Here is a 12,474-nt window from a genome sequence, read left to right as displayed (position 1 = left end):
TACGATAAAACAGCAATTGAAAAGAAAGCAGCACCTGTCTGAGGACCAATGAAATGTTGCCAAATGTCTTGTGGAATTGTTTGGAATTTACTGCCCTCTGTAAAGCTATAAAGGGACATCATCAAAGGCATCCTCTGGGGATCCCACAGTTTCTGGGAACATGTCCTTTGTTATGCCCTTGTAGATTTATATTTGTAAAGTTTTTGCTGTTATTTTAAATTCCTTTTACAATGTATGTAAAACAGAGGAAACAGTTCTAACAACAGATGAAAATCAAAAGATGAAAAACCTATAAAAGAGACACATAGAATGAGTACACTTGCACAGGGGTTAAAATAACGAAGTCTGAGTAAAGAACATCAGCATTATCTATCAAATGTAGTTCTAGATTTGCCAGGATTGTGATTAGGCTTGTCTTGAAAATGATGGTTCTGTTGTAATAAGGGAATGCCAAATCATATAAAAAAACATCTGGAGGTTCTAGTCCTTTTTGAAATCTCAAAATATGTGCAAATTTCCTCCATTATAGCTCTGTTTCAGAGTGAGTGGTACCATCCAGTGTAAGATTTTGGGCTGTTTTCCATACTGTTGCAATAACTATTTGAGTCGCCAGGATTATATAAGACCAATTCTTTTTATCATATATATTTACTGGTATCATAAAAAATATTCAGTAACGTTAATCTTGAACAACAGAAAGGGTTCTTTAGTAATGTTTGTCATTTCTGACAAAATTTAAACCTCAAAACCTTAAATCAATTTACATTGCCACAACAAATGATATGTGCCCTTGTGCATGTTACCTATACAGCTGAGGGAGCATTAAACGGCGCCCCTCAGATAATGTATTTGTGCTGTGAAATAACAATAGAATCATAGAATTGTAGGGCTGGAAGGGACCTCAAGGGTCATCTAGTTCAACCCCCTGCAAAAAGAGCAATCCTCCAATTCGGGAGCTAATTCAGGTTGAGGGCCATGAACCACTCAGGACTTTGTCACTACCATGTGGCAGAGGGCTTCCTTCACCTTTAAAGAGCACCAGTGTGGCTTGAAAAAGCAATACCCTATAGGCAGCAAACATATCATCTCATAATTTCATTTTCATATCTCACTGTGGATAATGAATAAATATCACATTCTTCTCCACTGGACCTATGCCAGTCTTCCAGTGATAAAGGCTTTTGGAAGGCCCCCAAAACCCATCTTTCTTCCACTGGCCTTTCAAGCATGAGGTTTATTACCTGGGCAATGTTCTGGTTGAGTTATATTTCTTCTGGCTCAGCTTAAGAATATTGTGATGAGTTTGAGAGCCTCACTTTGGTTGATACCCCTGGATCCCTTCCAAGCCTGTGATCATAGAACTCTAGAGTTGGAAGGGATCTCCAAGGGTCATCTAGTCCAAATCCCTGCAGTGCAGGAATCACAGCTAAAGAATCCCTGACAGGTGGCCACCTAAAAACGAAGGAGAGTCCACCACTACTGATAGAGCCCATTCCACTGTTGAACAGGTTTTACTGTCAGAAAATTCTTCCTAATGTTCAGTTGGAATCTCATTCCTTGTCATTTGAATCCATTGGTTTGGATCATCCCCGCTGGAGCAGCAAAATACAAGTTTGTTCTATCTTCCATGTGACATGTGGCAGTCCTTTATATATTTGAAGATTAATCTCATGTCGCCTCTCTGTCTCCTGATCTTCAGGCTGAGCATCACCAACTTCCTCAACTGTTCCACACAAGGCTTGGTTTCCAGATCCTTCACCATCCTGGTTTTTCTCCTCTGCCCACTTTCCAGCTTGTCAATATCCTCTTTCAGACAGTTGAGGTGCCCAGAACTGGACGCTGGATTCCCTGTCTCAGTGTGGTCTGACCAATGCAGAATAAGAGTGATACTATGACTTCCCCTTATCTGGACATTCCACTTCTCTTGATGTAGCCTAGAATTGCATTAGCTATTTTTGCTGCTGCATCACACTGTTGACTCATGATAAACTTGTGGTCTACTAAGACCTCCTAGATCCGTTTTCACATGTCCTGCTGTCAAGCCAGGTACCCCTCCATCCGAGAGTTGTGCATCTGATTTATTCCTGCCTGTGCAGAACTGACATTTGACCCTATTGAAATTCCTCTGGCTAGTTTTGGCCCAATCTATTAAGGTCCTATTGAATCCTGAATGCAGAGCTCCAGGTGCGGCCTGACCAAGGCAGAACAGAACCACAGTATGAGGCAGCTGGGTGCAAAGTGAAGATTCTGCATTTCACAGGATCTATGTCATGGGTAGGCAAACTAAGGCCTGGGAGCCAAATCCGGCCCAATTGCCTTCTCAATCCGCCCTGTGGACGGTCCAGGAAACAGCGTGTTTTTACATGAGTAGAATGTGTCCTTTTATTTAAAATGCATCTCTGGGTTGTTTGTGGGGCATAGGAATTCATCCCCCCCCAATATAGTCTGGCCCTCCACAAAGTCTGAGGGACAGTGGACCAGCCCCCTGCTGAAAAAGTTTGCTGACTCCTGATCTACGTGATGTAGAGATGCTAGTACTGTGAGGGCAACAGAGCAGGGCCCCTTTGATTGATCTGGAGCATTGGCAAATGCTCAGTCTTGCCAGCCTCTGTGAGTGGACCAGCATAGCTGGAAATCAGCAGGGACTTCTAAGATAGACCTGGGCAGTGGTCAAATGTGAAAGAGTGAGAAGGAAAAACAGCCCGAAGTAAGAAGGATGAATGAATGAGAATACAAGATCATTTACTTAAAGCTGAATCTGGCTGACACCACAAACCCTTATTTACCAGGCAGTTCCTGTTTATTTATCTGGAACTACCTTCCAAGGAACTGTGTCTAGGCTTGCAAGCCGATTGCAGGATCCAAGGCACATTCCTTGGAAGCAAGTTCCGGTTTCGAAATCAGTTATTTGGAATATTTATAAACCGCTAAAACATTACAAAACTCCATAGCAGCCGTTCTCAAAAGCATCAGATATATCCATCCTCCTGGTGAAAGCTTGGGAAACGAATCATAGAACTGTAGGGTTGGAAATGACCCCAAGGATCATCTAGTCCAACCCCCTGCAATGCAGGGACACAGGTAAAGAATCCCTGACAGCCGGCCATCCAACCGCTATTCAAAAGGAGGTTTCAGTAAAACTGAAAGAAAATTTTAAAGTGCCATCAAGGAAGTCTCATTGTAGATAACCATTTGCCCTTTCTGATAGGATCAGGGCTCATCAGTGTTTTTTGCAATGTGTGCCTCCAAGCCATATGACAGTTTCGAGCACAAATGGCTCAAGTCGGCCCCATCCAGCATGCCACTCTTCTGAAGCAGGCCCCAGGCAGGAATGCTCTGGGAACGTTTTGTAAAAGAAAACAACCCTCTTGGATCTCATTGCTTTTATTCATGGACACAAACTTGACATTTCGGCTTTAATCAAATCAGTTCTGTGGCGCTAACGTATTGTGAAAGCAAACAAGATTCCCTTCCCAAGCTCTTCCTTGCCAGGGTGAGTCAGTGCAATATAATGTCATCACTTTTCCTTGATTAGGAGGGGGGGGGGTGGTTGAAAAAAAGCTTTACTGGAAAGGAGGCTGCGATTCCAGCCTGGCCCTTTCTCAGTTACCAAACAGTTTATTATACTGTTTCAGGAGGGGCAGGCAGAGGGAGTGCAACTGGCTGGCTTGAGCCATTAACAGCTCAGTTCTAGGCTAGAACAGAACCAGGATTCAATATGGCTTTAACGAATTGGAGAATTGGGCCCAAATTAAAAACATGAAATGCAGTAGAGACAAAATTCAGTTCCTGCACTTAGACAGGAATAACTAGATGCATAAGTATAGGATGGGGAACACCTGGCTTGCCAGTAGTACATGTGAAAAAGAACTGGGAGTCTTTGTAGGCCACAAACTTAATGTGAGTTAAAAGTGTGATGCATCTGCAAAAAAGGCTAATGCAATTCCAGAGTGTATCAAAGGACGTCAAGTGCTGAGCTCAAGGGAAGTCAAGTCTGCCTTGGTCAGACTCTACCTGGAGTGCTGTGTCCAGTTCTGGACACCCCAATGGCATAGTCTCCAGCTGCCCTGAAAATGTCAGGACTGTCATGGAAACCCTTAAGGCATCATGGCTTCTCACTATGTCATGCAGAGACCTGAATTCTGCAAGCGAGGAAAGGGAGTGGGGAAGAGCGTGGTCAGTGGGGGAGGAGGAGGCCCGGCCTCTCATAGTGGCACAGCGAGACCCACAGGGAGGGGAAGGTGACCAGCTGCTGCCACTGTGCTCCTTCACCAGCCAGTACCACTCGATGCATCTGACTGCGGTGATGGTGGTGGCAGGAGCAGCCTCATATAAAGGGTTGTCACATGGAGGAAGGTTGTTTTCTGCCGCTCCAAAGGGAGTACCCAAACCAATGGCCCACCTGGCAGGTATTCTTGAGCTGTGATTCCAGCACAGGGTTATCTAGTCCAGCCCCCTGCAATGCAAGAGTCACAGCTGAAGAATCCCTGACATATGGTTATCCCCCCTGTTTTAAAATCTCCAAGGAAGGAGAGTCCACCACCTTCTGAAGTCTTCTGTTCCACTGCAAAACAGCTCTTATCCTCAGAAAGTTATTCCTAATGTTTAGTTGGAATCCGATTTCCTGGAATCTGATGGTTCAAGTCCTCCACTCTGGAGCGGCAGAAAACGAGCTTGCTCCATCTTCCATATGAGTAGATATTTGACAATGGGTCTGATACTCCCTCTCCATATTCTTTTCTCAAGTCTAAACAACCCCAACTTAATTGATAAGAATATATGTTACTAAACACTGATAATTTATGATTTACATGATTTATGGTGCATTAGATGACTTGTCATAGTTTAATTTTAAAATGAAAATTTCCCCCATCCAATAATGAGATTCCCAGTCATTTTCTTAACTGCAGGAGATCAGAACAGTTTCATATATTCAGCATGACTAGGGTTGTTCTTAACAGCTGTAGAGTGAAATGTTTGCTTGGTTAAATGTCTGTTTCTCAAAAGAATGGGAGAGACATCAGTGCCACCCAGTGGATTTTGGTGAGACCAACAACTAGAGAGGCTTCCAGATGGAAGAAGTTTGAATGTCAAGTGTTGGCCCAGCCTGTGTTTCACCTTGGCAGAATATCCAGGTAAAGTCCCAATGATCCCTGACAGCCAGGAACTCCTCCTCTCCATGAAAGAGGGGGCTATCAATGGCTACTAGCCAGGATGGCTGTGCTCTGTCACCACAGTTGGAGGTAGCAATGCTTTTGAATACCAGTTGTTGGAAACTGCAGGAGGGGAGAAGGCTCTTGCGCCCAAATCCTGCTTGCTGGTTTCCCACAGGCAACTGTTCGGCAGTCCTTACAGATGTTGGACTAGATGGGCAATTGGCCTGATCTAGCAGGCTTTTCTGATGCTCTTTGGATTGCATTGCAAGGAGTTGGGCTAGATGACTCTTGGGATCCCTTCAAACTCTTCAAATCTATGGCTCAATGACTTCTTACTTTGCCCTGAAGTGAGCACAAGCCCCTTTTCTGCAAATGAAGGAAGTGGGCCTTAGCATGATCAAGGCCACAGGCCCTGTCCATTGCCTACCTGTGGCAGTCCCAGAAGCCGATGAGATGACAAGAGCTTTTACCTGTGAATCCTGCATTGCAGGGGGTTGGGTTACATGGCCCTTTGGGTCCCTTCCACTTCTACCATTCTGTGATTCTATTAAATCCTACAAAACATTTCACCTTTACCGTGAGAAGAAGTGGCAGGCGCAAAGAGAATCAGAAGGGGTCCCATTCCTGTCCCTCTGAGGGTGTGTGTAGGGGGGACTTGGGACTTATAGCTGGAAGGACAGCAAGGGAAACCTAGGACATATTTAACCCCCCCCCTTTGAGGCAGCTCTCAGATCACACCGTTTTCTCTTTGACAGAAGCCTACTTCATTTGTGGGCCTTACGAGAGAAGTCTTAACTCGGTGGCAAATTGAGTTTTTCCACAGAAAGTTGGAGAGCTCTAAATCAGCCCTCTTTGGATTTGTTTCACATCCATAAGATTTGCCTGGAGACCAAAAGAAGCCTAGAAATGGACTGAGATATTTTTAGAGGAGGTAGAGAGAGTTTTGGATTTGATATCCCGCCTTTCACTCCCCTTCAGGAGTCTCAAAGCGGCTAACATTCTCCTTTTCCCTTCCTCCCCCACAACAAACACTCTGTGAGGTGAGTGGGGCTGAGAGACTTCAAAGAAGTGTGACTGGCCCAAGGTCACCCAGCAGCTGCAGGTGGAGGAGCGGGGAAGCGAACCCAGTTCCCCAGATTACGAGTCTACCGCTCTTAACCACTACACCACACTGGCTCTCCAGAGGACTATTGGGGGCTACTAGCTATTATGGCTATGCTCTGCTTCTACAGGAAAGCTTCTGAAGAGCAGTCACTGGAGACCACAGGAAGGCAGAGGGCTCTTTTGTTCAAATCCTGCATGCTGGCTTCACACTGAGGCATCTGGGTGGCCACTGTGAAAAGAGGATGCCGGACTAGATCGAGCACCTTCTGATGCTCTTATGGAACCTCCAGGCCCAGATGCAGTCTATCTAGTTTCCTAGGCTCTTGGGAGCATTTGGCTACTGTGAGAACAGAATTCTGGGCTAGGTGATCCTGATCCAATCCTGATCCTCTTCGGCCTGATCCAACACCCCATTTATGTGGGGGTTGTGTTCCAAGGCATCACATATTTAAGTGAAATTGCATATATTAGGAACACCACTGAAAAAGCTTGCAAACACCCTTTAAACTTTTGGAAACCATGGAAAAACCCTTTAAAAGACCCAAAATCCATCAAAATCCACCACAATTGCTCCCTCCAAACTTCCTTGCTTAAATTTCAACTCTCCAAAGAACTGAAAGGTCTGTGCAAAAGGCTTGTGATGGTATTGCCAGACGGTATTTTCGCACTCTTTTAAGGCCATTTTTGTCCCTTTTGTGCCACATCCGGGTTTGCAGCAGTACACGGTCACATGTGCCTTGAAAGCGCGTAAATTGGGAGTTGCCTGTACAAATCAAATGTGAAACAAAATGGAGGTGCTTAGCACCACTACCAGACCAGTTTCTTTGCTAAGAGAGAAAGAGAGAGACAGAGGCAGGCCAGATTTCATCAGCATCCTCTTGCTGGGCTCTTTCCGCCCATCTCCTCCTGCTGCTGCTCCTCACCAGGATGTACCTGTTCCCAGTGAAATTCCAAAAAGGTCCTGCCTGGTCTTGCTCAGGTGCTCTTCCTTTCTTAACAAGCTCCATGAAAGGCTACACAATTAAGGCTCCAGTCAGACTGGGCGCAGCTCCTTCCATCATCCTCCCTAATTAATTAAGTAATTAGGATTTTACAATGTTCCTCCGGGCTCATTCAGAGGGAAAACATAAACAGAAGCCTCGAACAAAACAAAACATTGCTAATTTATTGTTCTTTCCTATAAAGGGGCATTGTTGCCAGGGATTCTTGAGCCACAAATCTTGCATTGCAGGGGGTTGCAGTAGAGGACCCTTCCAACCCTATAATTCTAGGATACTCTGCACTGGTCATAGATTTTTCTAATTAGTCCACAACAAGATTCCTAAATTGAAACTAGAACTTATTATTATGGCCAGATTCTACCTGGCCCTTGTCTAGAAACTTATTTTCTCCTCTCTTTTTGGGGGAAATTTTAATCCCACAGCCTACCCTTTTTCAATGGAAACTTATTTTATTGATTTATTCATTGCATTTGCAGCAATAAATCTTTTCCTCCAAGAACATCAAGGTGGCTTGCATGGTTCTCTACCTCCACGTTTAATCCCCACAACAACCCTATGCGGTAGGTCAGGCTGAGAGGCAGTAACTGGCTCCCAAGGTCACTAACTGTGAGCTTCATGGCTGAGTGGGGATTTGAACCGCACTGGCTCTCAATTTGGGACTGGTCGTTTTAAGTGTCATTTGGGTATCTTGCTCCCCCAAACCAAAGTATTTTTTACGTGCTTCTGATGTGATTTCGGAGGTGCAGTAAGCTGCTGATCTGGTGGCTCATCTCCAATCAGAACTGACATCTAGCGTCACTCACTCAAGAGGGTTGTTGTGGAGATTATCACGTGAGGAAGGAGAGAACCACATGCTACCTTGAGGTCCTTGGATAAAAAGGCAGACTATAAATACAATAAATAAATGAACCAAAGCTGAATGGGGGTTGGAAGGTGGCGGACTCCCCTGGAAACGTCTTAACAAAGGTCAGATGGCTATATGCCAAGGGCTCTTTAGCTGATATTCCTGCACTGCAGAGTGGGATGGGCTAGATGACCCTTGGGGTGCCCTCCAACTCTACTTTTTTATGATCAGCCCTTACAGCCCCCGTTTTGCCGAGACAACTTGGCCTTGTGTAAACCTCAACAGGTGGCAATTAAAGCATAACACAGCCTGCTTCTCCATGTGCCCCCCCGACTCTTCATGCTTCTGCAAAGGAGGTGCACCCAGACAGCTGATATTAAGACAAATTGGCTTCTTTTGAAAGAAGGTGGTGTGTGTGTGTGAGCATGCATCAGCGGCAAAGCAGCGGAGGACGTCCCCCCAGGGGACAAAACATCGAGCAGGTGACAGATGATATGGATCAGGTGAGGGCGGGTGCATGTCTGTGTATGGAGTTGGCCAGGAGCCCGCCAGGAGGCATGCTGGGGCCTTCCTCCACAAACCCTGGCCCCACCCCTCTCCGGTAAAGCAGCTGATTGGCAGCCGCCCAGCTTTCGGGGGAAATGAAGCATCATACACCTGGCTCAGCCTGCCAGCCTGGGTTGCCTTTATCATAGTTTTGTAGCATTGCAAGGGAACCCCAAGGGCCATTTAACTCAGGATTCACAGCTAAATAATCCCTGACAGATGGCCATCCAACCTGTATTTCAAAACTTCCAAGAAAGCATGATCGATGAGATCATCTGCAGGAGCATTATTGGACATTTCCCCAATTGGTAAGGTTCATCTGATAACAAGAAACAAAGCCTCTGCACATGGAACTCCCTGCCACTAGAGATTCAGCAGTTGCCTTTTGTGACAACTTCTAAACTGCTGCTGAAATATTTTCTATTCTGCCAGGCAAGGAAGAAGATATCCTTCCACAATGATTAATTGATACCTGTTTTTAACATTTTTATATGGTTTTTATTGTATGCCTTTGTTTTTATTGTATGTTTCCAAGTAAATTCAAAGTGTTGGTGCTGACCTAAAGCCCTAAATGGCTTCAGCCCTGTATACCTGAAGGAGCATCTCTACCCCATTGTTCAGCCCAGACACTAAGGTCCAGCTCCAAGGGCCTTCCGGCAATTCCCTCATTGTGAGGTTACATGAACCAGACAGAGGGCCTTCTTGGTGGTGGCACCTTCCCTGTGGAATGCCCTCCCAACAGATGTCAAGGAGATAAAGAACTACACAACTTTTAGAAGAATCTGAAGGCAGCTTTGTCTAGGGAAGGTTTTAATGGTTAATATTTTACTATGTGGAAGTGGAAACTCAACTTGCAAAGCTGAAATAATGCACCAGGAGGGATTGTTATCATCAATTCTTAACATTTTATTTCTTTACTGGGTTAAACAAGGAGCAGAGAAAACCCCTGATCCAAAATACAATGGAACTGAAAGCGTTACAGGTACAGAGACTACTGAAAACACAGAGTAGGATAATAGTTTTAATACAACTGAATTATAGCATGGTTTTGTTGTTTGGGTTGGTTTTTCCCCCTTCCCCCCTCCCTCAACTCCCAAACTGTTTTTGGAAAATAAATGTAATAGGAACTAGTGCAAAAAAGTTCTAAAGATGAAGCACAGTGTGTCAAGTGGCGTAAGAAAACCGTCCCACCCCCTTCCAAAGACACAGTTGCTTTATTATGACAGTTGGCTCGTCTGCACTTTCACTAGACCCTTATTTGGATTATATTGTGCCCCAATTAATTCCTCTGGGTCCGAGAGCTTTTCTCATTCTTCCACGGTTGCTCCTTGTGAAAATCCAGTACCACTTACCAAATCACATTTTGCCAGCTATGCAGAAAGTCCAAAGAGAGATTTTGCTTAAGGGCTCCTCCACACTTCCACTCAACCCATATTTGGATTGTATTGTGTATCAATTAATTCCTAGTTTCTTGTTCTGTGGCCACACCTTGCATAAATCCAATCTTACCTCTGAATCAGATCTTTATCAGACATGTAGAAAATCCAGAGATTTTGCTTAACTGAGCAAATAACTTTGAGGGTAAGAGCTGTTTGACAGTGGAACAGACTCCCTCGGGAGGTGGTGGACTCTCCTTCACTGGAGGTTTTTAAGCAGAGATTGAATGGCCATCTGTCAGGGATGCTTTAGTTGTGATTCCTGCATTGCAAGGGATAGGACTAGATGACCCCTGGAATCCCTTCGAACCATACAATTCTATAATTTTTTTCTATGATCTTTAATTCAGTGGGTAAGATCAGATTTTCACAAGGCACAGCGGTGGATCAACAACAAGAAGTCTCAGAATCATGGGAACGAATAGCAGCACGATATGACTGAAATATGGGGCAAGCAAAAGGGTAGACAAGCTCCCTGTTAAGCAACACTTCCGCACATCTGGTGAGATCCAATTCAGCAGTTAAGATCAGACTTTTTGCAAGGCACGGCAGTGGAAAAAATGAGAAAAGCTCTCGGACCTGGAGGAAATTAATTGGCACATGACACAATCAAAACATGGGGTAAGCGAAAGTGTGGATGAGCCCAGAAAGGAGAAAGTAGGACAGAAACAAGGCAGGGAGAGAGTAGAAAGGAGGTTTTAAAATGTTGACTTCAGCAACATGACTTTAATCTTTTAAACCTCACCACTATGTACTGTAAAAAATGACTTGTTTTCCCCCATGGCAGGCCTGGCCTTGGTGCCTACAAGCACTTGAGAAGGGTTCAGCAGCAACCAGGCCCCAGGTCTCTGAATGACATCCCCCCAACCTCTCTTAGCTGACCAGATCTCACTCAGTGGAGTGACAAGAAGAGGCAGGCATTGTTTCAATGTGCTGGGGTTCTAGTCCACCACAAAGGCCCTTGAAGTATTTTCAAATAAGATCATTAAAATAAAAATATATAAAACAAGCATTGTAAAGCAACATTTAAAATGAACCCACACAACACATTTTGAATACTAGATCAGAGCACCCCCCCACCCAATTGCCCTTGCCAGTTCCATTGGCTGCCTGGCCACCTCCCACCTCCAGCTTGTTTGGTTTAAGGACTAGAACTTTGAATCGTAGAATTGTAGAGCTGGAAGGTGCCCCACGGGTCATCCAGTCCAACCCACTGCAATGCTTCCTGGGGGATGCTTCTCCAGAAATGTCCTCTTGGACATGGAGGAAAAGTTAGAAGTGCCTTTTGAGGGTGACTGAAAATTGGGGATGGGTGGGTGGGTACTGCTGCATTCTTGGACTGGAGAGTATCACAGTAAAGCCATGTCCTTCTCAGAAGGTGACAGTGTTTGTATTGCCAACCATCAAATGAACAGACAGAACTCGGGGCAGAAAATGATAGGGCTCTAAATACATTTTTGCACTGAAAAGGCAGGTTTTAAACAAAAATGCAAACACCATCAGCCAGGAGGTGAGGTGGTGATAACAACAGAATCACAGACCTTGGAATCAGGGCCCTGTGCATCCTGCCTTGTCTCATTCGGGCTGTAGTAAACAGTTCCAAAGAACTGGAAAATAGAGGCAGAAGCATTTTCTGCGCATCACAAATGATGGGAGAAAGTCGGATTTCATAGAATCATATAGTTGGAAGGTATCCTCCAAGGGCCATCTCATCCAACCCACTGCAATGCAGGAATCTTAGCTAAAGCCCTGACAGATGACCCATTGCCCCCCAACCTCTCACCTTGATGTGAAAGACAAAAAATACCCAAAATAACTTTAAAAGAAACACAAAACTGTGCATATACAGTGGTACCTCAGTTTATGAACTTAATCTGTTCTGGAAGTCCGTTCTTAAACCAAAACCGTTCTTAAACTGAGGTGCGCTTTCCCTAATAAGGCCTCCCGCCACCGGTGCCCTTCCACCGTTTGGATTCCATTCTTAGACAGAGGTAAAGTTCGCAAACCGGGACACTACTTCCAGTTTTGCGGAGTTTGTAAATCGAATCATTCTTAAACTGGACTGTTCTTAAACTGAAGTACCGCTGTACATGTTAAAAATTGGGTTTTAACAGGCCACAAACTTAACATGAATCAACAGTGTGATGCAGCAGCAAAAACAGCTAATGCAATTCTAGGCTGCATCAACAGAAATCTATGGAGTCCAGAACAAGGGAAAGAATAGCACCATTCTATTCTGCCTTGATCAGACCCCACCTGGAATCCTGTGTCTGGTTCTGGGCATCCAGGTTTAAGGAATTGGGCAAGCTGGAAGGTTTGCAGAGGAGAGTGACCAAGATGATTAAGGGTCTTGAAACCAAACCTTGTGAGGAACAGCTGAGGGAGTT

This window comes from Podarcis vaucheri, assembly GCF_965113315.1.
Source record: "Podarcis vaucheri genome assembly, chromosome: Z".
In the NCBI taxonomy this organism is placed as follows: domain Eukaryota; kingdom Metazoa; phylum Chordata; class Lepidosauria; order Squamata; family Lacertidae; genus Podarcis; species Podarcis vaucheri.
Note: the sequence above shows the minus strand (reverse complement) of the source record.